The sequence below is a fragment of the Felis catus genome, chromosome B3 (assembly GCF_018350175.1).
Source record: "Felis catus isolate Fca126 chromosome B3, F.catus_Fca126_mat1.0, whole genome shotgun sequence".
Lineage (NCBI taxonomy): Eukaryota > Metazoa > Chordata > Mammalia > Carnivora > Felidae > Felis > Felis catus.
This window is the reverse complement of record NC_058373.1, coordinates 64,026,626-64,052,558: the sequence shown is the minus strand read 5'-3', so window position 1 is coordinate 64,052,558 and position 25,933 is coordinate 64,026,626. Positions and strand designations below refer to the sequence as shown.

At 41.4% G+C, this 25,933-nt stretch overlaps 1 long non-coding RNA gene across 1 annotated transcript in view; it reads left to right on the top strand.

Moving 5' to 3' along the window:
• Window positions 1–1,952: 1,952 nt before the first annotated feature.
• Window positions 1,953–25,933, top strand: part of LOC111560985 — a 98,012-nt gene continuing 74,031 nt past the window's right edge. The window contains exons 1-2 of the long non-coding RNA XR_006599330.1: window positions 1,953–2,438; window positions 6,320–6,448. This is a non-coding gene — a long non-coding RNA (uncharacterized LOC111560985). The remainder of the gene's footprint in view (window positions 2,439–6,319; window positions 6,449–25,933) is intronic.

Here is a 25,933-nt window from a genome sequence, read left to right as displayed (position 1 = left end):
GTGTCTCTGGCTTTGACTCAGCCAGCCCCTCATCAGGGGTTGGGAACATGGTAGGCTGGCTTCCGGGCTCTGCTGCCTGCTGGCTATGGGACCCCTGGGACGCACACAGGCTCATCTCTGTGAGTCCTTATTTCCTCATAAGCCAAAAGAGGTGGTTGGATACTTTCCTAGGATACTTCTAACTCTGAAATTCTGTAAGGTGACTAAAATTATGGGATGGGGGAAAGAAAGACAACCACGGGGAAAAGGTGGAGAACAAGGCAATGCTAACACAAATCTCTAAGGAATGTCCAGGCCTCTCTTCATGTTTACGTTCAATTATGTTCATCACCCCCACCACTTTCCTAGAATTTCTACTTCCTGTGCTGCAGCCTTTGGTTGGCAAATTGTTTACCTGCTCTAGATCCTGTTGCTACTTCTCTAAACTGGGAGCAATAACACCATCCATATAGGGTTGTTGAGTTTGGTGTTTTTATTTTGAAGACAAAATGATTATACCTTTAAAGGGCTTTGCACAGCACGTGCTCATGGAGATGCTCCATAAATGCACATTTTCTCCCCTTTCCCCTTTCTCTCTAAATTTGCTCCACTCTGGAACTTTCCCGGAAGAACTTGCTCTAGGCTGGTGTTCCGATTAGGTATAACCCGATTAAGATCAGAACACCACTGATGCTCCCCAGAGCAGGAAAATGGCAAAGCCGAGATCTGCTCACCTGTTCTTCATGCTTCCTAAAGCTGTGCAGGTGAAAGATGGGAAGACACGCCAGACTGCTGCTCTTTCCCACCTCCCCTCCCCCACCCTGTGCTCTTCCTACCTCCTGAAATCCTACCCCTCCTCCAGGACCCAGCTCTCCGGCCCCGTGTGAATCCTTCCCTGGCTACTCTGGCCAGAAGAACCCTCTTCCATGTCCAGAACCCTGTCACCTGTACTCTCAGAGCCTACTTTTCACCATGCTGTGAAATGTCTTCTGCATTTCAAACTGCTATTGGTGTTTATAAATCCTTTTGCTATTTAACACTGTACCTTTCCTTTGTCTCTTTATCTAGATGGCAGATTTCTTGAGGGCAGGGGGTTCGTGTTTCTACAGCTCCCTGAACATAACAAGCATTCCACATGTGGGCAGAGACCATGGTAAAAAATAATTTTACACTTTTCATCTGTTTCCATGGTCATGCTGTCTCTGCTCACACCCTTGCCACTATTATTATCGAATTTTCACAACCGTCGGTCACTCTCCTCCTTTTCCTCACAGAGCAGATGACATGGCTTTTAAATGTGAACTTGTTTGGGGCGCCTGGGTGGCTCAGTTGGTTGAGCGTCCGACTTCGGCTCAGGTCACGATCTCGCGGTTCATGAGTTCGAGCCCCGCGTCGGGCTCTGGGCTGATGGCTCAGAGCCTGGAGCCTGTTTCCCATTCCGTGTCTCCCTCTCTCTCTGCCCCTCCCCTGTTCATGCTCTGTCTCTCTCTGTCCCAAAAATAAATAAACGTTAAAAAAAAAAATAAATGTGAACTTGTGTTACTTTTAGAAGGATTATTTCATTTTTCTCTTCTTGTTACATGTAAAAATGAGACCATATTTCCTTTTCCTCACCTCTGCATAGCTTTCTGAGGGTCAAAGATTTAGCCCAAAACATTCCTCCAAAGCTTTTAAAGGTGAATACCACGTTCGTCTCCTAATAATGGGACCTTTTCTTTAGAACAAATGTCATAAATGTTCCTGGGTCCCTTTCCTGCTTCATGGGCTCATCACTGTATTTTAAGAATTCCCCAAAGTGGAAAATAGCAATCTCACAAATCAATCTCCATTTGACCTATTCTCCACAGTCGAATCCAAATTCCTGCCTTAAAAGTTCTGCATTCCTCTGAAGCTAAATGATACAAAAATATCAAAAACACCCTTGTATTTGAATCATCCTGGTCTCTCTCTGCTCATACGGGCTGATTCAGCAGAGTAGCTCCTGGGGGAGGGCACTGGTTTCCAGCCCGTTTCAGACAGACAGAGGCATCTCCAAGCGGATTTCTCAAAGGCCAAGGACATTTTTTCGGCATGGACTCTGAGCTTGTTGCCACATAAACAAATAGGAGGATTTTGCTTCAGCCTCCCCAGTGTTTTTGGATTGACAGAAAGTGCTAAGAGGGAGACAGAAGCCAATAGGCAGCCAGGGACAGCTAGAAGCCCAGAAGAAAGCCGGGAATGGTTGGCTCTGACTCCGTGCTCAGGGTGAGGCTGTGAGCAAAGCCTCAGCCGTGAAAAATGTCTGGAAAACCTCTCGGCTGGACGTTTCACCCGTAGACCCAGAGGCTGGATGATGGAGGAGCGAAGAGAATCTGCCAGGATTGCCTTGCTTCATGAGTACTTCTCACCTCTGGCTGCACACTGAAATCACCTGTGAGGCTCTTAAAAGCTGCCAGTGTCAGGGCCCCACCCCAGGCCTGGTGAGTCCCGAGGCTGGGTGTTTCTGAAAAGATCGCAAGGGGACTTTAGTCATGATCTGTGATTAAACACCGACATAGGCACTTTTCTTTTATTTTGAGGATACGATTTTTCCACTTTTGACAGGTTTTTCTTAGAGAATGTTAGTAGGCTGGATCTGGCAGGGATATTAGAGATCACGGGGGCCAAATATAGCAAGTAGGTTTAATGTATGGTGCCAGCTCTGAGTAACCGAGGCTGCTTGAAGGGCACTGAGAAGGACTGAGGGGGACATTGAGGCTGTACCCTGACTCAACAAAGTTCTGGGTCACTTGGTGATCACTGCCACATGTCAGATGGTGGCACAGTGTCATGTGAGTGGGGTATTTGTCATTCCTTACACAGAAAAGGAAATCACTCGCAGAGAGAATATACTTGTCCAAACTCATACCAAGGGACTGCTTTCTTCTCTCTCCTTTATTAAGCGTGGACAACATTCTTGGTATTTAAAGGGCAAAGTGAAGTAGACTCTATACGTTGAGGTTGTCTCAACTCAGTCAAAGTATGTAATCGTTTGCTAGGCTTGAAGAAATGGCAAGAGCTAACAGGGATCTTTCACGCCCCAATTCAAGCCAATGGCTTCCACTTTCTTAGCCTTGACTTGTCTGTGCAAACACGGCCAGTGTTTGGGACCAAATCGGCAGCACCAACTCAGTGGCTTGAAAATTCTTGCGTTTTGCCACTTTCACATTTTGAAACCCGGGAAAGCCTAACAGCTCCTGGCATCTGGGAGCTGCTGTTCCAGCCTCTTGGGCCTTATTTCTTTGTGCTTCCTAATCCTGACATGTGCTTTTTAGAGAATTAGGAGATGGTGTGAACTCCCAGAGACGCATGTTGCTTCCATTCATTGTGTGTGTCCCCAAACACGGCCATAGATTTATGGCTCTCTGATGAGGCCCTCACCCCACTTCAAGACCCCGGTCTCTTGTCCCTTGATATCTGGCTAGCCTGCGGGGGGTGGGGGGGCCGACTTCGCTGACCTCTTTTGGTTCTGTTCCCAATGTCCACCTGCTCTCCTGCCTTTGGACACTGCTGAGCTTTTTGGTCTTCTCTGGCGGATCTTTATCCCAAGGTAAGATCTTGGGATCTTATGTGCCGCACGCAGTAATGAAGTGCCTGCTAAGATCAGAAAAACTTCCAAATTCAAGCCTGCTGCCCAGCTATGAGGAATGTGTGGCAAAAAGCCACTCTCCTCAATTGAGCCCAACAAATAGTTTCCCTAAATGTTACTTAGATTCAGTTCAGTTGATCATTACTACATATGTTGCTCTCTACGTTTGCAAGCTAATAGTTTAGAATAAGTTTTATTCCTTCAAGAGGCTATGCCAGTACGTATGTTTATATCCTCACAGAAAATAGCCTAGGGGATGACATGCCACACTTTATTTGTGGGAATGGGGGGAGCCTTGGGGTGGGCTTCGTTTTTCACTTTGCACACGTCGGTGTTGTTGGTGTTTTTTTTTTTTTTTTTACAATTAAGGACATATTTTCCCATTGGAAAATAAAAATATTAAGTTTAGGAAAATAAAAAGAAGCTCACAAAATCTTAGAGATTAAAAGACCCCAGAGTTCATGTAATCCTTTTATTCAAAATCTTCTGTGAATCTTTGTCAAATTTATGATATAGCTTTGTGTGCGTGTGCACACTTGTGTGTGTGTGTGTGTGTGTGTGTGTGTGTGTGTGTGTATGCTCTCATGTAAGGCTGCCAATTGTCTTTTCTTAGGAATTTTATTCTGAATTATGTCTCTCTTGCATTTTTTGTGTTAAAATATCCTTCTGTTTATGAAACAATAGTGACAATGTGTGATGATTTTTAAAAATCTTTACTTGGTAGAATAAATAATTGGAGACTCAATGTCAGTTCTTAAAACTTTAGACACTTACGGGTTTATAAAAATTAATCTTGAAATTACTCATGTTCTCAACTTTCCCATTTTATAGACGAGGGAAACTGAGAGGCTTGGAGACTTGTAAATTACTCATGACAACTAACCTACTGTGTTCTGTTTGACATACCACTCTGTCTCTCAATTTAAACAATAATCATTCATGGGGCGCCTGGGTGGCTCAGTCAGTTAAGCATCCAATTCTTGGTTTAGGCTCAGGACATGATCTCATGGTTTCGTGGGTTTGAGCCTCACATCAGGCTCTCTGCTGACAATGAGGAGGCTGCTTGGGATTCTCTGCCTCCCCGCGACTCACACTGTCTCTGTCTCTCTCAAAATAAATAAATAAACTTAAAAAAATAAAAAAAATAGGGGTGCCCAGGTGGCTTAGTCAGTTGAGTGTTCAACTTCAGCTCAGGTCCTGATCTCACAGTTTGTGGGTTCGAGCCCTATGTTGGGCTCTGTGCTGACAGCTCAGAGCCTGGAGCCTGTTTCAGATTCTGTGTCTCCCTCTCTCTCTCTGCACCTCCCCAGCATGTGTGCATGTGTGCTCTCTCAAAAATAAATAAACATTAAAAAAAATAAAAAACTAAAAAAACATTCATGCAACACTTGCTTACTGAACATATAACCTTATCAGAATAGGTGTTGGGGATAAATAAGAATAAATAGAAGCATCCTCCTGGAGCTTACAGTGTAATGCAATGGCTAACAGCATTAGTTTACATGCCATATGCCAAATCATTAAAATCCTTCTCCTTTTTGGTAAATAAATGTGCCTTATACTATCTTATTGAATACAGATCATCGTTTCTTTATCCATAGTTCATTCCTGTACAGCAGACATCTTACTTTGTCCATAATATTGACACCTTGTCTCACACTGGAACCATGCAAACATTTTCAATGTTTTTAAAAGTTAGGCAGAACCAATGCATGTTCACTGTAAAATATTTCAGCAATATTTAAATATACAGAGAAGTAAGTGGGACTCTGTTTTCATTGCTCCCGACTCTCCAATTCTGTTCTGGTCTCTGGAGTTAACCCCTGTTGAATAGTTTTGGGGCTATTCTTGCAGAACATTTTCCTTAGAGTATATACACAGATTTCAGGTTACTTCTCTTTGTTATACAGCCTTTCTTATGTAACTATCTATTTCCTGCAGTGAACTCACTTTATCCCAATTATAGGGATCCTATCATTTCTGAAAATACGACCATCAACCACCACCCCTTGATAGTTTGCCTAAATACAGGCCCCTCCCAACTTAAAAACAAGTTGTATTTAAAAGGTTTCTATTTTATTGGAACTCAGAATGTGTTTTCTCCCAAAATGAGTTACAAATATGTTTTACACAGTGGCTACAGCAGCCCAAGAAAAAGGTAAACATGAAAAAAGAGACATTTAAAGAGTGTTTACCATGTGTGAAAAGCCCTATTAAGAACTTTCCATTATTTCATTTACTCTTTGCAACATTTTTGTTAGGGTGGTTATTATTCCAAACTATACAGAGGGAGCAACTGATGTTTAAGTGATGAAGTAATTTCACAAAGTAACCTTTGTCACGAAGGTTTGTTACTTTGTTCACAAAGTAACCTTTGTCATGAAGGTTGTAAATGTCAGAGCTGAGAGTCGTCTCCAAGTATGTTTGATCCCTAAGCACGTGCGCCTTCCAGCTCCTGGAAGTTGGTTTAATAGGGCAAAGGTACACACATAGACACATATTCAGCCTCAGGAAGTGGTATGCTGTTTGCTTCCTCCTGTTTCCGTGGTCCTGGAAGGAAAGGTCGGGAGCTGGAGAGCCTAGAAGCTCTGGATCCACTATACTTTATTCACATCCCAATCTGTGACTGTCTCAGGCCAGTTACTGACATACTGGCTGCTGCTGTCTGTATGTTTTTCAGCTTCCATAGCCAGTCAGTAAACACCCTTTTGAGAATTCCGTTTTTCTCTCTAGATCTACTCTCCAGTCTTCATTTCACTTTGAGCCTTGTGAGACCACCCTTCTTGGACCCTATCAACTGGCTGACCCCCTTTCCTCTGACTTCTGATTGTCCAATGGGAGGCATCAGCAGGAGGTTGGAAGGTATGCACGAAGAAATGTCAGGGCACTTTGTTCTCTGTCTCCTTTCCTGTCGCTACTCAGCAGTGGCTGGGTTCCTATACCAAAAGCCACAGCTTCTGCTGGAGGGCCTTCCTTATATTTTCAGCTCCGAGTTCCAACAAACAATCCCTCCTTGGTACTTTCAAGTCAAGGGTGGTAACAGCATTCTATTCTTATTAGTCAGGTGCTTTTCCATTTCTTGTGCGTAACAACTTTGCCCACACCCTTGTCAATGTCCCTTCATGTTAAACTCTCTTTAGTCACCCCCTTTGAGTATACCATCTGTTCGCTGCTGGGAATCTGGCTGATCCAGTAAACGAAACCAAGGTTTGTTTCTGAAAACAGATCCCAAAAATGGGATTCTGTGATTAGCCTGCTCACATATTTGATGAGAGCACAGATAATCTCCTTGCCAAGGTACAATGGATACAAAGAATGTGGTAGAGTAACGGTCACTCAAATTATCAGCAGCTGTTGTATGGGGTGGTGTGCAGGTAAAGGCAGAGATCATGTGACTGTGGCATGCACTGTTTTGTCAGGTGATTTAGATTACAAAGATTGTGCTGGTCACTTAAGAAACCCAGAGAACATAAACAGAGAAAGGGATAAATTATCAACCTTGAATATCCAACTCAGGGCATAGGTGGAAAATAGCCTCTCTGGAAGTGTTTAATGAATCTTTTACCTCTGTAGCTACAGGGCAAATATATCTAACTCAGCACAGCTTTTGAAGAATCCCTTATCTAGCTGCAGGGCAAATATTATTGGGGATCATCTCAGGCTAAACCTATGTCCTATCTGCATCCACTTTTTCCCAGTTACGTTGGTTTCTAGGGGTCTACAATATCATAAAATAAAAAGCGCCATGTGCCGAGGATTCAAATACCTGGGACTGACTTTCAGCTCTGACGGTAACCACTTACATGGCACCAAGCAAATTGTTTGATCGCTGGGAGAGACAAGTTGCTGCATCAATAACTGGGCAATACTACTCGGTCTTGTATGATAAGATAATGTATAAGCAGGAAGGAGTGGATTCCTGAGATAGAAGATGAGGTAATTTTTGGCAGACATAGAGAAGACTGAGAACTGCAAACCTCCCAATTCCCCTGATCCTTCATTGTTTCCGGAAGAAGCTTCTGCTCCCCACTTCCTCATCAGAGTGAAGCAGTCTTCCCCTCTTATCTTTGGCTGATCTTTGGCAAGCCCCCCCTGGCAGGAGAACTGGTGCAGACCTCTAGTGTTTTGCAGTCTAGCCACGATGCCTTCTGCAGGTAACTATTCTCCCTTTAAACAATCCCACCTTGCCACTAAGCCCCAGTAGAAATGAAATGCCTGACCACATTTTCTGTGGCTGCAGTAACAAATCACCACAAGCTTGGATGCCTTAAAAGAATGGAAATTTGTTCTCTCACTGTTCTGGAGGCTAGAAGTTGGAAACAGGGTGTCAGCAGGGCTATGCTCCCTCTAGTAGTCTCCAGAAGAGAATCCTACCCTTTCTCCTCCAGCTTCTGTTGTTCCAAGAATCTTTGCTTTCTGGCCCCATAACTCTAATCTCTCCCTCCACCTTCACAAGGCCTTCTCTGGGTCTTCTCTGCTGTGTCGAGTAAAAACACTTGTCACTGGGGGGGGCGCTTGGGTGGCTCAGTGGGTTAAGCATCCCAGTCTTGATTTCAACTCAGGTCATGATATCACGGTTCGGTTCGTGAGTTCGACCTCGCGTTGGGCTCTGGGCTGACAGTGCAAAGCCTGCTCGGGATTCTCTCTGTCTCCCCCACCTCCCTCTCTCCCTTCTCCACTCTTGCTCTCTTAAAATAAATAAACTTAAAAAAAAAACTGTCATTGGATGTAGGGCACACCCCAGTAATCCAGGATGATCACATTTCAAAATCTTCAACTTACTTCTGTCTGTAAAAATGCCGTTTTCAAATAAGGTCACATTTATAGATTCTAGGAGATCTATTTTGGTGGGGGGCACCATTTAAACCATTACACTGACTGTGAAAAATCAAGTGGCCATGAGACCTGAGCTGACCCTGGTGAAGTGGGTGCTATCTGACTCACCATTCATAAAACTGGGAATGTGCAACAGGAATTCATTGCGTGGCAATGGTATACACATGACTGGGCACAACATGGGTAGACAGCTCACTCTTTCAACACCCACTTCTGGTGCATTGCCTCTTCTATCTCAATTCACGTCTATGGCCTTATGTGGAATTCCTTATAACTATGTGACTGGGGAAGGCCCACTTGGGCCTGAGTTTATGATATGTGGTCATAAGCCAGAAGGGCAGAGTCACTGCATTATAGTCCCAGCCAGGGTGTCTCTGAAAGAAAGATCAGGGTGAAGGAAAACTATTCTAATCAGAATTTTTTTTAAGTTCATTTGTTTCTTTTGAGAGAGAGAGAGAGACAGCATAAGTGGGAGAGGGGCAGAGAGCGAGAGCAAGAGAGAATCCCAAGCAGGCTCCACCGTGCCATCACGGAGCCCAATGGGGGACTTGAACCCATGAGCTGCTAGATCATGACCTGAACCAAAGTCAGATACTTAGCTGACTGAGCCACCCAGGTGCCCCTCCAAGAAGAATTTTAAGCAGTACAACTGGCTGTTTACTTAGGCCACCAGAAGACAACTTAAGGTTTGTATCTATGACTGCATGGGAGGTGGCTAAAAACTTAACCAATTGGTCAGGAACTTAAAAAAACACGATATACAGATTGGTGACAAGGGGAAACATATGAGGATAGATTTCTCGTAATAGGCACATATTATTCCTTTACCATCTAAATGCCTACCAGCGAGCATTTCATTGTGGAGAGAAGCTCTTGATAGGAGGTGCGCAAGACGAAATAATCCTGTGGCTATCAGAATATTTCTCAACCAATGTGGTACTTGTTCCATGGGCCCCTTGACAATAATGCTGCAGTGACAAGAATTAAGGCTAATTAATGTGATTTCCATTATTAAGGTTGATCTCTTTATTGCCACTGCTCCATATTCACCCTGTGGACAACAGAGACCAAGGCTAAACCCCTGATAGGATAGCATCATTCTCTAGGGGAACCAACATACCACCATCTTATTGGACCCCTTCCATCAGGGAGGCAGCAGCCATTTTTCCTTGTGGAAATATACATACTATATATACATTATAAATAGGCATTTTCTTCCTTGCCCCAATTTTTCTGCCAGACATCCTAAACTTACAGGAGGTCTTATTTTTCCCAATTTTACCCCTTTAACTCATTGAATGGCAAGTAAAATGTGGAAATATATTCATACCTTCTAAATTCACTGCCCCATTGTTCATGTTATTACGGAAGGAACTACTGCAGGTGCAGTTGCCATTCCAGGGAGATGATGAACTGTCTGGTTAGGGAATAGACTCCAAACCAGAGGTCAGAACTACCTCCCTGACAGTCTGAATTTGCAGATCTGGGAATCAGAATGTGAAGGTGAAAGAGTTCCTTCTCACTCTGATACCTAACAGCTCACTTAAAGAATTTGTGCTTCCTGAGGCACCCGGGTGGCTCCGTAGGTTAAGAGTCCAACTCTTGATCTCAGCTTAGGTCATGATCTCATGGTTGGTGGGTTTGAGCCCTGTGTTGGCTTCTGTGTTGACGGCGTGAAGCCTGCTTAGGATTCTCTCTTGTCTCTTTCTCTCTCTGCACCTATTCCCACGCTCTCTTTTTCTCTCTCAAAATAAATAAACATTAAAAAAAAAAAGAGGGGCTCCTGGCTGGCTCGGTCGGTTAAGCATCTGACTTTGGCTCAGGTCATGATTTCTCAGTTCATGAGTCTGAGCCCTGCATCGGGCTCTGTGCTGACAGCTCAGAGCCTGGAGCCTGCTTCTGTGTCTCCCTGTCTCTCTGTTCCTCCTCCACTTGTACTCTGTGCCTTTCTCTCTTAAAAATAAACATTAAGGAAAATTAAAAAAAAAAGAAAAAAATAATAACCACCACAACAACAAAAAACAACAAAAAAGAATTTGTGCTTCCTGTCTCCACAACCTTGGCATTGGTGGTTTTGGAGGTTCCTGTGCTCAAGGGAAGAATGCTTCCAAGTGGGGACAGTCATGTTTCCACTAAATTCACAATTGGGACTAACTTGATCCTCATGCTGCTTAACCAACGGGCAAAGGTGGGGTCACATTACTGACCTGGGTAATCAAACTTGCTTATGAAGGAAATGTGGCTTGCTGATACCCAGTGGGAGGGACAAGGACTATGCATGGAGTCCAGAGAATTTACTGGAGCTTCCCTTAGTACTTCTCTACCATACTGGTCTATAAAAAACTATAGCATCCCAACAATACAAGACAATGATAGATTTGGAGTTTTGCATAAATAAAGTTTGAGTCACCATCAGGTAAAGACTTTATCCAGCCAAAGAACTCACAGAGGATAAGGGAAGTAGGGAAAAGGTAGAAGAAGCTATGGTTATTAACGTAGGCCTGTGACCAGGTACAAAAGTAGGGACTGTAGAAGCTCTATTTTGGGTTGTTCCTCCACCCACATCTTTTGTTCCCCCCTGTTATATTACACAAAAATTGCCTGAATTTTAGGTTTCAGGAGAGAACATGAGTGGATTCATAGCACCTAATGATGATACATCCACTGACTGAAACTATATGCTTCCTACAGTGGGAACATACGTTTTTTTCAACCAGGTAAAGGGAAAAGATAGATACAGAGGAGCAAAAATGCACTAGATGTTCTCTGCCTCTCTAGATCAGTTTTCCATCCTTCTCTATCCTGCTCTATGTGTGGAGAGGTTGATCTCCATGAACTGCTTTCACCAGGCTCTCATGCCCAGGGGCTTTAAGTTGCAATGGCAATGGCAGATGAAAGACCTGGAGGAAAGACCATGCGGTGCATTTCCTGGCTCCCCACTTCCTGGACCACAATTTCTTCTTTCCAGGACCAGGGCTCCTCTTGAGTAGTCCTTTCCACCCCCACCTCCCATGGCCAGTTGTTGCCAGCACTCAGCAACTTCTCTCTCCCCTGTGCCTTCAGTCTGTAAGTTCAAGTCTCCCAACACCATCCCTTGTTGGTTTAGCTTAACTCTGATCTCTTTAAAAATCGCCCTTTCATGAAACTCTCTTTGGTTACTTATTTGAAATGAGCCATCTCTTTCTTGCCAGGATCCTGAGTAGTACAATACCCACAGTTTCTCTCTTCTGTTTAGGTTAGGGAATCCCTCTTTCTTTATCTCCCAAGCTCATAAGCTCATACATCAAATTATTCCTCATTTTGTGTGTATATGCTGAAAGAAGGACAGATGTAAAGACAGATTTTCTTCCTTGGGCTATGGTCCCTTCCATAATAACCACTATAGGAGGGAAGAGGACTCTCTCTTTTAGATTAGGAAATTTTGGTCCCAACCTCACCCATCTGAACTTGGAAATGGGTACATTGTTCACTCTCTTAGCATTATAGTAAACAAAACATATTTGCCATAGTATTCTAGTGGTAGAAAGATAATAGTCCATTACTGGGCTATAAGCTTGCTTCATTAAACAAATATTTAGTGAACACTTTGCTCTAGGCTCTAAAAATATGGAAGTGGACAAAACAGATTTTGCCATCATGGATTTTACAACTTCATAATATAAGCCCTTGCCCTCTTCCCTATGGTACTGTGAGAACTGTGGTAGAAGCTCAATGCGTTAAATGAATAAAGACTAAGGTTAAAAGAGAAAAAAATAGTAAATTACAGTTATACAGCAATTCCCCATGGTTAGCTCAATGTATTTACATCTCAAGAGCAAGTTGGGTTTTACAGCACTGGCCTGTCCCCTCCCCCAAACAATCTAGCACTTAGAAACTTGTGAAAACTCTTTGAGATTTTGCTAGATTCCTCTCAGGTTTATGTCAAATATCTGGAAGCACAGTAATACAAGTCTAACTGTCACTACTCAATATCCCACATCCCTTGTCCCACTGCTCTAGACCCTACTTGTGGGGAAAGTTCTGTGGAAATGACTGGGCTCCTTAGCCTTCTGCATCTGAGTAGCTTCTCAACTCGCTTTGACTTCTGTTCAACAGGATGTCCTTCCTTGGAGGCTTCCCTCTAGATTCACTTCTTTCTTTCCTCTGGCCTCTGTCTTTTTCTTTTTAACCTCAGATCTTTCCCTCCATTTCTGGGATTGTTGTCCTGATGTCTGTCAGTCAACTCTGACCCAACATGTTGCCACCATCAGTCTAGTGGGAGTCCTGTTCACAGATAGATAGATAGGTGCTGTGTCAAGAGACCCATTTTGAAACATGGAAATTGGAAGAAACCTAAAACAACAGAGTAGGGAACGGAAAGCTTGTTCCTGGAAGGTCTCTACAATGGCATTTCCTCCTTATATTCTTTCTTTCTTTCTTTCTTTCTTTCTTTCTTTCTTTCTTTCTTTCTTTCTTTCTTTCTTCCTTCCTTCCTTCCTTCCTTCCTTCCTTCCTTCCTTCCTTCCTTCCTTCCTTCCTTCCTTCCTTTTTTTTTCAATGCAAGTTCAAATTTTAAAATGTTCCTGCTGACATTTACTGTTGTGCCTTCTCATTGTTGAGTGGCTGGTGTATGGTCAGAGTTTTCAGCGCTTTGTACTTTTGTGTGACAACTCACTGTGATGTGGGGTGGGAGGGGAGAGACCCATGGGAAAAATCTTGCTCATCATCGAGCTGAAATCAAAGGAATGCTTCAGGCTATGAAAAATGGCTTCTGGTTCCTTGGCTCCACACTGTAAGCACTCATGCTTTGGAAAAGATAATCTGGAAAAAGGTGTGGGGAGGATGGGGATTTTCACATTGCAGCAGAGGATATCCATAGTTTCTTTTCAGGTTTAATTGCACGTGGGTGGTGTACAACTATAAGGACTCATAAATTGCCTACCTCAATATTGAATGCAGCCCCCTCCATATGTGTCAGCATGAGCTGAGCTGAAGCCAGCAGACTGGGCCAAAATATACTAGAACTGTAGCCAAACTGATGATAGAGGATTTGAAAAGTCAGCTAGAGAGACCTGTGGACCTGGTTATTGGAGTAATAGATTTCTTGTCTTGAGTCTCTACATAGACGCTATTTTTTTCCTCTTTGGGGTAGAATAGGAAATGAGAATATACTGATGGAGAAACTGATCTTTTTCTCTAGTTGAAAAAGTAGTGTTTAGTGACTTACAAAACTATACAGGAGTTTTAGGTAAAACCCGTCATACAGCATTTGTAGGCTGTCTGAATTGTCTATTGTAAGATACCTATTCCCTTGATTTTCCTTTTTGTTTAAAAAAAAAGTGCAAATTTTACTAGAAACAACATTATTAATTTTTAGTGGATTTTTAAAAAGTTTATTTCCAATCTCTACCAAATAGCATTGAGAAGAAAAAAAAAAAAGCACTCTGAATCCCCAAAAGGGAAACAGTAAAGTGCTGTAAAAATATTTCTCACCACTGCCTACTGGTTACTTTTTTACAAGTGGCTATTTGACTAACTGATTGATTAGTGCTCAGTAGACAAACTGTGTATTTTATCTAAATGTGAGGCATTTTTGAGGTTGCGAAGAGGGAAAGGAATTAAGGAATATTTGCCATTTGAAGGTGAGCAAATAAAATTTAAATAGTTTGGAGAGATATACCATTTTCAAAGACTAGAAGAATATTGTTCAAAGTCTAATACAACCCAGAGTTATCTGTAGATTCAATGCAATTCCTATGAAAATACCAAAAGCATTGTTCATAGAACTAGAACAAACAATCCTAAAGTTTGTTATGGAACCACAGAAAACCCTGAATAGCCAAAGCAATCTTGACAAAGAAGAACAAAACTGAAGGTATCACAATATCACATTTCAAGGTATACTACAAAGCTGTAGTAATCAAGACAGTATGGTACTGATACACAAAAACAAACACATAGATCAATGGAACAGAATAGAGAGCCCAGACATAAACCCACACTTACATGGTCAGTTAACCTATGAACAAGGAGGCAGGGATATACTATAAGGAAAGGATAGTCTCTTCAATAAACAGTGTGGGGAAAAGTGGATAGCTACGTGAAGCTGGACCACTTTTTTTTTTTTCAACGTTTATTTATTTTTGGGACAGAGAGAGACAGAGCATGAACGGGGGAGGGGCAGAGAGAGAGGGAGACACAGAATTGGAAACAGGCTCCAGGCTCTGAGCCATCAGCCCAGAGCCCGACGCGGGGCTCGAACTCCCGGACCGCGAGATCGTGACCTGGCTGAAGTCGGACGCTCAACCGACTGTGCCACCCAGGCAAAGTGGCCCCATGGACCACTTTTTTACACCACACACAAAAATAAACTCAAAATGGATTCAAGAAAAAAATGGAGGCCCTGAAAACAAAAAACTCCTAAAAAAAAAAACAGGCAGTTAACTCTTGGACATTGGCCTTTGAGATATTTTTTTGGATCTGTTTCCTCAGGCAATGGCAACAAAAGCAAAAATGAACAATTGGGACTAGATCAAACTAAAAAGCTTTTTCACAACAAAAGAAACCATCAACAAAGTGAAAAGGCAACCTACTGAATGGGAAAATATATTTGCAAATGATATCTCCATTAAGGGGTTAATATACAAATTAGAAGGACCTCCTACAACTCAATACCAAAACCCCCAAAAATCCAATGAAAAAAATGGGAAGAGGACCTGAATGAGACATTTTTCCAAAGAAGATATACAGATGGTCAAGAGACACATGAAAAGATGCTCAACATCGCTAATCATCGGGGAAATTACAATTAAAACCACAATGAGATACTGCCTCACACCTGTCAAAATGGCTAGTAACAAAAAAATAAGAAATGGCAAGTGTTGGTGAGAATGTGGAGAGGAGGGAAATTTTATGACCTGCTGATGGGAATGTAAATCGGTGCAGTCACTGTGGAAGATAGTATGGAGGTTCCTAAAAAAATTAAGTAAAATTACTACATAATCCAGCAATTCCACTTCTGCACATATATATGAAGCAAAGGAAAACACTAATTTAAAAAGATATATACACTCTCATGTTCATTGCAGCATTATTTAAAATAGCCAAGATATGGAAGAAACCTGTGTCCATCAATAGATGAATGGATAAAGAAGACGTGGGATATATGTGTGCATGCGTGTGTATCACATGTACGTATATACGTATGCAATGCATGTGTATGTATATGTGCATATATCACATGTGTGTATATGTATATACAGACACATAAACATACAATGGAATATTACTCAGCCACAAATAGGAAAAGAATCTTGTCATTTGCAACAACATGGATGGACTACAGGGTATTATGTTAAGTGAAATAAGTCAGAGACAAATACCATATAATTTCAGTTATATGTGGAATCTAGAAAACAAAGCAAATGAACTACAACAAAAAAGTCAAAACAGTAATAGACTCATAAAAACAAAGAACAAACTGGTTGTTGCCATAGGGGAGGGGTTGGAGGGATGGGTGAAATAGGTGAAGGAGATTAAGAGGTACAAATGTCTAGTTATAAATTAAGTCATGAGGTTGTAAAGTACAGCATGGGGAATATAAGCAATAATATGGTGTTAAATTTGGCACCAAAAACCATAAAATACCTAGGAATAAATCTAACCAAAGAGGTGAAAAAGCTATACACTGAAAACTATAGAAAGCTTATGAAAGAAATTGAAGAAAACACAAAAAAATAGAAAAAGATTCCATCCTCCTGGGTAGGAAGAACAAATATTGTTAAAATGTCGATATTACCCAAAGCAATCTACATATTCAATGCAAGCCCTATCAAAATAACACCAGAATTTTCACAGAGGTAGAACAAATAATCCTAAAATTTGTATGGAACCAGAAAAGACCCCAAATAGCCAAAGCAATCTCGGAAAAAAAAAAACAATAACAAAAACAGGAGGCATCACAATCCTGGACTTCAAGCTACACTACAAAGCTGTAATCATCAAGACAGTATGGTACTGGCACAAGAACAAACACTCAGATCAATGAAACAGAAGAGAGAACCCAGAAATGGACCCACAAACGTATGGCCAACTCATCTTTGACAAAGCAGGAAAGAATATCCAATGGAATAAAGACAGTCTCTTCAGCAACTGGTGCTGGGAAAACTGGACAACAACATGCAGAAGAATGAACCTGGACCACTTTTCTTACACCATACACTAAAATAAACTCAAAATGGATGAAAGACCTCAATGTAAGACAGGAAGCCATCAAAATCCTTGAGGAGAAAGCAGGCAAAAACCTCTTTGATTTTGCCTGCAACAACTTCTTATTCAACACGTCTCCAGAGGCAAGGGAAACAAAAGCAAAAATGAACTACTGGGACCTCATCAAAATAAAAACCTTCTGCACGGCGAAGGAAATAATCAGCAAAACTGAAAGGCAACTGACAGAATGGGAGAAGATAATTGCCAATGACAGAAAAAGGGTTATCCTCATGTCCTTTATGTCAGATAAAGGGTCAGTATCCAAAATGTATAAAGAACTTATCAAACTCAACACCCAAAAAACAAATAATCCAGTGGAGAAATTGGCAAAAGATGTGAATAGACACTTCTCCAAAGAAGACATCCAGATGGCCAACTGACAGATGAAAAAATGCTCAACATCATTCATCATCAGGGAAATAACATCAAAACCACAATGAGATACCACCTCACACCTGTCAGAATGGCTAACATTAAAAACACAGGTAACAACAGATGTTGGCGAGGATGTGGAGAAAGAGGATCTCTTTTGCATTGTTGGTGGGAATGCAAGCTGGTGCAGCCACTCTGGAAAATAGTATGGAGGTTCCTCAAAAAACTAAAAATAGAACTATCCTCCGGCCCAGTAATTGCACTACTAGGCATTTATCCACAGGATACAGGTGTGCTGTTTCGAAGGGACACATGCACCCTCATGTTTATAGCAGCATTATCAACAATAGCCAAAGTATGGAAAGAGCCCAAATGTCCATCGATGGATGAATGGATAAAGAAGATGTGGTATATATATACAATGGAGTATTACTCAGCAATCAAAAAGAATGAAATCTTGCCACTTGCAACTATGTGGATGGAACTAGAGGGTATTATGCTAAGCGAAATTAGTCAGAGAAAGACAAAAATCACATGACGGCACTCATATGAGGACTTTAAGACACAGAACAGATGAACATAAGGGAAGAGAAGCAAAAATAATATAAAAACAGGGAGGGGGACAAAACATAAGAGACTCTTAAATATGGAGAACAAACAGAGGTTTACTGAAAGAGGTGTGGGAGGGGAGATGGGCTAAATGGGTAAGGGGCAGTAAGGAATCCGCTCGTGAAATCATTGTTGCACTATTTGGATGTAAATTAAGAATATTTATTAAGAAATTTATAAATTTATTTGTTAAGAAATATATAATTATATAATTATTAATTATATAATTAATTATATAATTAAGAAAATAAAATTTAAAATATGGTGTTAAATTTGTATGTTGACAGATGGTAACTAGACTTAGTGTGGTGATCAGTTACAATATATACACATTTTGAAGCACTATGTTGTACACATGAAACTAATAAAATATTGTTTATCAATTATACTTCAATTAAAACAAAACAAAACAAAGTTCACCTATTCTAGGATTCCATATACATGACATTCTGGAAAAAAATGAAACTATCAAGAGAGAGAACAGATCAGCAGTGGTCCAGGGTTGACATAGGGGGAAGGTGTGGCCACAAAGACTAGCAGAAGGAATTTTGGAAGGTAGTGAAACTTTTTTCTAGTGGTGGTTACACAAATGTATGCATATGTTAAAACACAGAATTGTACAATAAATACTTTATTGCATACAGATTTAAACAATAAAATAACTAAAAATTATCTGAAGTAAATAATTGCAAAATATTATTATTTTGTAATTTTTTTTTGGTAGATATGTAAGCCTGTTACACTTTTCCAAACTTTATTTTATTTTATTTAAAAAAAATTTTTTAATGTTTATTTATTTTTGAATCAGGGAGAGACAGAGCATGAACAGGGGAGAGTCAGAGAGAGGGAGACACAGAATCTGAAACAGGCTCCAGGCTCTGAGCAGTCAGCACAGAGCCTGACGCGGGGCTAGAACTCACGGACCGTGAGATCATGACCTGAGCCGAAGTCGGCTGCTTAACCGACTGAGCCACCCAGGCGCCCCTTCCAAACTTTATTTTAAATACATCCTGAGTAAATATTTAAAAATTAAAAATTTATATTAACTAACATATTTTCAGTCACCTAAGAACTAGGTACCACAGCTTAATCATTACCTGTGGATAAATTGTATTTATGACCATTTTGGTGCCAAGAAATCACTTGATTTGTAGCATTAAACCTTCAATGTACAGATAAGCATATCTGATTGCTACTAAATTGATATCTTAATCTCAAAATGACATTTTGACCCTGAAATAGCATTTTTTTCCACGCTGAATTATTTTACTCATTAGAAAGTTAAAACTCCTATTGGCATCTGTAATTAAAAGATATGTTTATAGAATAAGGCTTTAGTGTCTTAAGTTATTTAATAGATTGAGATTTGATCTGACACTATGTGCTACATTAATTACCATAGATGAATGGGAAAAGAGAAGTGGATATGACTTGTAAATGATGTGTTACAAACAACTAAAGACCCTATGACTTCACAGTATGCTGTACAAAGTTTGTTGGAAGTTAGAATAAAGGAAAGTAGTGGGAAAATTGTGTCATTATGAAACACATGGTAATAAAGTACAGACGTGTCAAATTCAATGCACCTGAATTTCCTTTGAAATTAAATTTGGTTGTATAAGTGTATAAGATTTACAAGCATTTAGATCCTGTTCCTAGTTTTATGTTTGAACATACATATTTAAGTAACATTATCCTAAACACAATTTATGTCAATATTAGGGATTCAAGAGAATTCTTTTCCTTTTAATATTTCAGAACCACTGCCCTAAAGAAGTTTATTCTGCAAAGGAATCACATTCACTGCCAGTCCAATGTACCACTTTTATTGCCTAAAGTCTATTTTCCATAAAACTCTACCCAGATACAGAACACTTATTAGTTTCCTAACTGGCACCATGAGTATCGAACCTAAGACCAGATATCTGACGCTGGATCATCTTTGCTAACCTCTTCTGAAAAAATTCAGTCTGCTTCTCCAAAGCCTGTAAGATGATGCTTTGATGTCGCTTCTCCCCACACCCTCACTTCTTGGTGTTGCTCACAATCATTCTGCAAATATTTACTGAGTACCTACCATGTATTTTCTAGGCATAGGGCTGAAGAGTTATCTGAAACCTCCAGTTTCTCCCTCCGACAGGGATTTAACACCTCATAGTTAAGTCCTTAATACCTGTCAATACTTCTGGTTGCAGAACTCAGATTCTCCATCCCATGGCCAACGCTGTTGCTGCTACCTTCTCTGGCCAGACCCCAGCTCCTGGTCCCAATGCTCTTGATGCAGAAAGAAGGCCCTCTCACTAACATAACTACACCTCTAAATTTCTAAAGAGAAGAGTCTTAGTCTCTGCTCTCTTGAATGACTCAGGCATCAGCTATTTTATTGTTTTCTAAAGTAACTTCTCATTAAGAAAAAAAAATCTTATGATAATTTTCTTCAGAGCACAGTGGAGTACCATTTTAAGTGACACCAAATAATTTCATATCTAAAAGAATACTTGTTCGAGGCCCATATACAAATCCTTGAGCTGAACGCAAACAGGGCCATTCTATCACCTTGATGTGACTTTAGTTATCGGCCAATTTCATCATTGCCCAAAGAGCTAAGAATGTTTCAGTCAAGAATCTTTGTCCCAGGGTCAACCAACACCTCTAAAAAGTCCAGTTATTTCCTTATAAGTGTCCTTAGATACTTGTCAGTACATTTGCATAGAAGAGTATCACTTGATTAACATTATATTAGGCATAAACATCTGAGCGATAGCCAAGCTACTCAAGTTTCTTATTGAAATATAGTTGACATACAAGATTATACAGTATACCTCATTTTACTGTGTTTCACTTTACTGCACTTCACAGACAACTGCATTTTTTACAAACTGAAGGTTTATGGCAACCCAGCCTCATGCAAATCTATCGGCACCGTTTTTCCAATAGAATTTGCTCACTTCATGTCTCTGTCACATTTTGGTAATTCTTGAAAGATCTCAAGCTTTTTCATTATTTTTCTATTTATTATGGCAATCTGGTGATCTTTGTATTTATTTATGTATGTGCCCATATGAAACGAGGAACCTAATTGATACACACTGTGTGTTCTGACTGCTCCACTGACTGGCTGTTCCCCCATCTCTCTCCCTCTCTTCAGTCCTCCCTATTCCCTGAGACACAACAGTATGGAAAATAGGTCAGTTAACAACCCTACGACAGCCTCTAAGTGTTCAAGTGAAAGGAAGAGCCACACGTCTCTCACTTTAAATCAGAAGCTGGAGATGATTCAGCTTAGTGAGGAAGGCATGTCAAAAGCCAAGAGAGGCTGAAAGCTAGACCTTTTGTGCCAAACAGTTAGCCAAGTTGTGACTGTGAAGGAAAAGTTCTTGAAGGAGATTAAAAGTATTACTACACCCAACCTGCAGATGATAAGAAAGTGAAACAATCTTACTGCTGATATGGAGAAAGTCTGAGTGGTCTGGAGAGAAAATCAAAGCAGTCACAACATTCCCGAAGTCAAAGCCTAAAAAATGCAGGGCAAGGCCCTAAGTGTCTTCAATTCTGGGAAGGCTGAGAGAGGTGAGGAATCTGCAGAAGAAAAGGCTGAAGCTAGCAGAGGTTGGTTCATGAGGAAAGAAGCCATCTCCGGGACATAAAAGTACGAGGTGAAGCGGCAAGTGCTGATGTAGAAGCTGCAGCGAGTTATCCAGAAGAGCTAGGAGAGCTCATTAATGAAGGTGGCTACGCTCAACAAATTTTTCAGTGTAGATGAAATGGTCGTCTATAGGAAGAAGATGCTATCTAGGACTTTCATAGCTAGAGAGGAGAAGTCAATACCCGGCTTCAAAGCTTAAAAGGACCCTGTTGTTAGGGGCTAATGCAGTTGGTCACTTTAAGTTGAAGCCAATGCTCATTTACCATTGCGAAGATCCTAAGGCACTTAAGAGTTATGCTAAATCTACTCTGTGCTCTAGAAACGGAGCAACAAAGCTTGGATGATGTGACACATCTGTTTACAATACAATTTACTGAATATTTTAAGCACACTGTTGAGACGTATTACTCCGAGAAAAGACAGCTTTAAAAATATTACTGCTCACTGATAACACACTTGCTGTCCACGAGCTCTGATGATGTACGGTGAGATTGCTGTTGTTTTCATGCCTTCAAACACAGGATTAGGGTTTCCCTAGTGGAATCCATGTTTCTTATTGCCTCCATGAGAACTGGTCTTTTCAGTCCTACTGAAAAGTGAGATCTCTTTCTTCTACCTTAGATTCTTGATCTCTACTATTTTTATATGGCATCTGGGATCATAGTAGTAGGAACTTTTGGGATTGGGTATCTAATGCTTTCAGGCAAGACTCCATCTGAACTAATTCAGGTTAAAGATCTCTAAATTGTATGTAGCATAGAAAAATATTTTCTAATGTCCCTCAACACAGAAGATTAATTTTATTTATGTATTTATTTAAAAATTTATTTTGTTTTAGAGAGAGGGAGCGAGCAAGAGGGAGAGAGGGGCAGAGGTGCGGGGTGGTGGGAGAAGGGGGGAGGGGGGCGGAGAGAGAGAGAGAGAGAGAGAGAGAGAGAGAGAGAGGAGAGGCAGAGAGAATCTTAAGCAGACTCCACGCTCAGCACAGAGCCTGACATGGGGCTCTAACGCTCGACCCTGGGATCATGACCTGAGCTGAAATCAAGAGTTGGATGCTCAACATCTAAGCCACCCCATGCCCCAGGAGATCAATTTTAATTACACTTTCCATAAGAGTAGATTTCCCAATATTTAATCCGGAGTTTTAAGTTCCAGTTTGGATACAAATGCATCTTGTCTTATTCCCAGGAAAAGGGGAGAATGGTTGGCTCCTCTTCTCTGCTTAAAGACTCTTTTTAGACACCTGGACAGTTCATAAATCAACCTTTAGCCTTCAGAGGGAAAGTCAGGAAGGCTTCGCTGGGAATAAGCTCACTTACCTAAGATGGGTTTCTGCTGAGAAATTAAATCCTGTAAGATTAAAAATGCATCATGCTTAGGGAATTTGAAGTCTTCTTTCCATTTAAAAAATGCATTAAAAAACCCACGGCAATCTAAGTCATGTTTCAGCTATGTCCTGGAAGACTAGGAAGTGTTGTTTTCATGGAAAATTACTTATTACAGAAAAGATTTTTATGCCTGTGTTATAATTTGTGGTAGACATAGATGTTTCCTAAGGGCTCTCTGATTTAAGACTCCAATAATGGATGAAACTCAGATATCATGGCGACTCTCTAGAGTGAGCTCTATTTCCAAGATTCATAGCCCTCTTTCTAATTCTGCTTCCAGAACGATTCCAGTGGCTGGTACAGCGTTCTAACTGTAGAGAGGAAAACAGGAGCAGAGACACAGGCACACAGGGGAGAGACTTCAAGCCAGATCTATAACTATCTCTTTGTTTGTCTGACTCCTTGTTTCTTTTCTCTTTCAAATTCAAACAACTTCAACAGTCCCCAGACACCCTGAACACAAGGTGGGGCCTAAACAAAACATTTCCTGTGTCCAGGAAACTACCAAAATAGCCACTGCAGGTCCTGTAAAGGGCATTTGGTGAAACACAGAGTAAACAGGCGCATGATGACAGGCTGATGGTGGCTGTGCTGATGAAAAGGCCAAGAAGAAGGAGCAAGTTCTTCTCAGTCAAGATTCAGCTTCAAAGATCGGTCTCCTTATAAATAAATCAGCCACTGGCTCACCTGGTACTAAACTTCTCCCAAACCCCTGTGGATTCAGCAGCCTGCTGGAGGCGATACCAATTAACCTTTCTGAATTTCAGCTTCTTCCTCAAGAAAAAGAGGAGACTGGACCTGTGCACCTCTCAGAACTCACTCTTTGGGGCTGTCAGGTACAAGCGGACTCCACATTAAAAGCAAAGATGAGAAGGAAGATATGTAGAAGGCATCCACTGGCAGGTAGATTTCAGCTGTGGCTTCTGTATTCTATTGATCAGCCAGGTTTTTTTAAACCCCTATTTAAAACATTTGACTTTGGGGCGCCTGGGTGGCTCAGTCGGTTAAGCGTCCGACTTCAGCTCAGGTCAGGATCTCACGGTTTGTGGGTTTGAGCCCCGCATCGGGCTCTGTGCTGACAGCTCAGAGCCTGGAGCCTGTTTCAGATTCTGTGTCTCCCTCTCTCTCTGCCCCTCCCCTGTTCACTCTCTGTCTCAAGAATAAATAAACATTAAAAAAAATTAAAAAAAATAAGTAAAACATTTGATTTAGAATTTCCAATGCTGCTTAACCTGCCTAGTAAATTGTACCTGCTCTTTATTGGAGGGTATATTATGAAATGACATCGGAGTTAAGGCCTTGGCATGACACAGGCACCTGTTGTGGGCCACTGGTATGAGCTCTAGCAGCCGCCGTAACCATGGTCCCAAGTCTAACAAAAATCTGCCCCCTTGCATTAGGACCATGTTAATGCTAGCAGGTGGAAGCTGGATCATTTAGAAAGCATCTATGGAGAGAAGAGTATATAGCATTATTACCTGTATCTAGCAAGTACTTTGTATATTTGAGTATCCATGCCACACACACATGTATTCTCATGTGTATACATAATTAGTTGGGCACACTTACCTGCTCAGACCTATCAGGCACCACTAGAGATGAGGTGGGCAGGGCACCGGGATGGTGAAATGGGAATGGGGATGGGATGGAAATGCCAAGGGCAAAATATAAATAGGGATATGTGGCCTCTAGACATTAGTCTAGACACTAGTCTTCTCTGCTTTTGAAGTCCAGGGGCCTTGCCAGAGCAGGCAGCGGGTCCAGCTTTACTCCACTGTCCTTACTGGACCCTCTTCTCTGTTGGGAGAAGACACTTTGGCTTGAGACACTGCAGTGACTTTACAAAATCCTTTATTGTGCCAGCAAATTTGGGATACAGATGGTGTACGTGTAGGAGAGTTAGAGGTATACTGCAGAGCTGGGATCCAACCTTATCCAGTTTGATTCATAAGCCATGCTTCTCAAAACTAACAGACTTTCCTACTCCCTAGTCTCTTTTAGACTGGATAGGCTATATTATGGTAAATATTTTTTTAATGTTTATTTATTTATTTTTGAGAGAGAGAGAGAGAGCGCACAGCAGGGGACGGGCAGAGAGAGAGAGAGAGGGAGACACAGACTCCAGGCTCTGAGTTGTCAGTGCAGAGGCCAACACGGGGCTTCGAACTCACCAACTGTGAGATCATGACCTGAGCCAAAGTCAGATGCTTAACCACCTGAGCCACCCAGGCGCCCCTTTATTATGCCAAATCTTGATCTCCAAACTTCATAAGATCAAAACAACAAGCTGTATTTCCTGTCACACTCCATGTCCATTAGGTACTGGCAAAAGGACTGCTCCTCATAACCACTTGAGATCTAGCTCACAGAAGCTAAGCCAAACACAGACTTCCACGGTTCCAAAGTTAGGCAGACGAGAACATATACTTGAACTATATACTTGCTCTTAAAACTGCTGCCTAGAGAGAACACATGACCTTTTCACTCATGTATCTTTGGCTAAGGACTGACACACGGCCAAGCCTAATGTTAAAAGCCAAAAGCTTGGGGCACCTGGGTGGCTCAGTCGGTTAAGTGGCCGACTTCGGCTCAGGTCATGATCTCACGGTCCGGGAGTTCGAGCCCCGCGTCGGGCTCTGTGCTGACCGCTGAGAGCCTGGAGCCCATTTCAGATTCTGTGTCTCCCTCTCTCTCTGCCCCTCCCCCGTTCATGCTCTGTCTCTCTCTGTCCCAAAAATAAATAAACGTTAAAAAAAATTAAAAAAAAAAAAAAAAGCCGAAAGCTTTATGCAATCTGAAGAGGAACCAGCTTATTCTAAACCTAATGTTAAAAAAGCAATTATACTCTTCCTCCAGGATTGGGTAGCATATACTGGTCAACAGTAGACCTTTACCTCATGTCTCAATAGCTGGGCTCATCTCTCTCATTCACCCCCCACCCCTTCTCCCTGTCCAGGAACTTCTCTAACCTTCCAGGTTGGTTTTTCTCCTTTCAAGCTCCCACAGCTTGAATCTCCTAAACTTTTAAAATTCTAGCACATTTTAGTTATGCAGATTCTTCAAGAGGCCAGAAATAGGACATCCTGGTCAGTAACCTAAATGAAAATTTACCCTATCTTTTGATGAACCATTCCCAATTTGACCTGTACTAGAAAGGCTACTAAGCTTAGAGATTATTTTGCAGATCTCATTTTGAACAGAAGAATGCTGCATCATTCTTACTAAAAAAGTTACTCTTGTTATAAGCAC